Source organism: Papaver somniferum, chromosome 2, assembly GCF_003573695.1.
Source record: "Papaver somniferum cultivar HN1 chromosome 2, ASM357369v1, whole genome shotgun sequence".
In the NCBI taxonomy this organism is placed as follows: domain Eukaryota; kingdom Viridiplantae; phylum Streptophyta; class Magnoliopsida; order Ranunculales; family Papaveraceae; genus Papaver; species Papaver somniferum.
In genome coordinates this window covers 24,104,704-24,106,922 of record NC_039359.1, presented here as the reverse complement: position 1 = coordinate 24,106,922, position 2,219 = coordinate 24,104,704, and the positions used below count along the sequence as shown (strand labels likewise).

Here is a 2,219-nt window from a genome sequence, read left to right as displayed (position 1 = left end):
TCACTTAAGGTCTTAGCTATTTGGCCGACTTGAAGTTCTAACTTAGCAAGGCTCTGAGCATTAGTTTGAAAATTCTGCTTGGTTTCCTGTTGAAAACTAACATGGCTCTGTGCTAACATTTCCTGAGTTTTTGCTAACATCTTAATAGATTCCTCTAAGCTAGTCGTTTTATTTTCTGGGCCTGATGTATTCCTAGTGTAGCCAAAACCTGGGGGAGCATTAGAATTATTAGACTGACCCTGACTCTGGCCCTTAGACCATGAAAAGTTCGGATGGTTTCTCCAACCAGGATTATAGGTTTCTGAATATGGGTCAAACTTCTGACGATTATCAAACCTAGTGTTATTATATAGAGCATTGGCTTGCTCTTCATTATTCTGGCCTTCCCAAAAGGCTCCAATCTACCACTAGTGTTACCCACTTCTAAAGCTTCTAACCTTTTCGCTATAGCAGCAAAAATTTTGGCATCTGATTCATAGCCTCCTTCTACCCTATTAACGTTTCCTCTGCCGAGAAGAATTGTTTTCTGGGGTCCCCTACTACTTTCCCATTGTTGGGTCTTTTCGGCGACTTCATGCAAATATGTCATCGCGTCATCAACTGTTTGGTTCTCAAATCCACCAGTACACATAGATTCTACTGTGGTTGTGGTGGGATAATCTAAACCCTCATAAAGGATCTGAACTAACCTAACCTTCTCTAAACCATGATGAGGACATTGGGCTAATAAATCATTGAACCTTTCCAAATACCGATACAAAGTTTCTCCCTCCTGTTGAGAAAACGTGCAGATTTGTGTCCTAATAGACGATGTTTTGTGCCTAGGGAAAAACTTGTTCAAAAAAGCAGATGTAAGTTGTTCATACGTTTGGATTGACCCGGAAGCCAAACTATATAGCCACGATTTAGCTTTATCTTTCAGGGAAAAGGGGAATAACCTAAGTTTCAAAGCATCATCATCTAGGTTTCTAATCCCGAGGGTACTACAAATTTCCTCAAATTCCCTAACATGGAAATAGGGGTTTTCATTTTCTTTCCCTAAAAAGATTGGGAGCAGCTGTAAGGTCCCAGGTTTAAGTTCATAAGTTGCTTCCGTCTCAGCTAACCTGATACATGAGGGACGAGTAGTCCTAGTTGGATTCAACAAAGCTTTCAAAGTTGCCATTTCTGGCGCTATCGGAGCAACAAGGATTCTCTCCTCAGTCAAAGGACGTTCAAAAACAGACTCTTCAAAAGTCGTACTCTCTAGATTAAGGTAATCGAGACGCTTAGAACTACTAGGTTTCTCTTTAACAAATCTACCTAGTGCGTTTCTTTTACGTTCAGCATACAATAGAATTTTCTAAATTGGAAGGGTAAGCAAACAAAGATCAAGGACGACTCAACCAAATCAAACCTATTGATTTCTAGCAAACAAAAAACATGATGGCTCCACTTAGATTGTTTCTAGACCAGCTTCTAATCCTTCGGACGGTAATTCGTTACAATTTAAGCAAACCCCTCTGGAATCAATCCGAGTTAAAGTAAGTTGAATAGAGGCGAGGGAAGCTCGGTGGAGCTTTGATACCCAAGGCCTCACCGGTATTACAAGGCGGCGCAGTCACGCATTCAACTTACAGAAACCGTTAAGAACTTCGAAGTATGCTTAAAAGAGTAACCAATATTTTTCGAATGACTTTCCTGTTAAGCTCGTTACCCTATCGGTCTCGTTCTAGTCAAAATTTTAGGCTTAGGTTCGCGTAGGTTACGTGTTCCTAAAGCGGGCAAGAAGAGAACGGTGATGAAATCCAAACCCTTATCTTGTATGGCCAGACCTTGCCCTTTACTAGGAAAAATAAATGTCTGTATTCAGTCCTCAACATATATGCATACGAAGGAGTCCAGTAACTCGCTGATAGGGGATTCACGAGTGTTTAGAATCTTACCTCCCGTTCCAGACGGGGGATGAATCGGTTGTAGTCGACTCGGGCCACTGACTCCGATGTCAAGTGTACGAACCCAAGGTGCAGAGACAATATCGTAATTGTCCTCCTTCTCTGCAAACAGTTTATATTTAAAGTACCCTTCCGTAGGGTAATAAAAAGATAATGTCCCAAAGTCCAAAAGTCCAAAAGTCCAAAAAGAAAAGAAAAATTACAAAAATAATAAACCCTAATACAGTTTTGTTTTTTTTTCTAAAAGAAAATAAACAAACCCTAAACTAAAATTGTCTAAAATAA

The 2,219-nt window shown here is 40.2% G+C and overlaps 1 pseudogene; it reads left to right on the top strand.

Moving 5' to 3' along the window:
• The first annotated feature begins 701 nt into the window (after positions 1-701).
• On the top strand, positions 702-801 carry LOC113354730 (annotated as a pseudogene).
• The last annotated feature ends 1,418 nt before the right edge of the window (positions 802-2,219 follow it).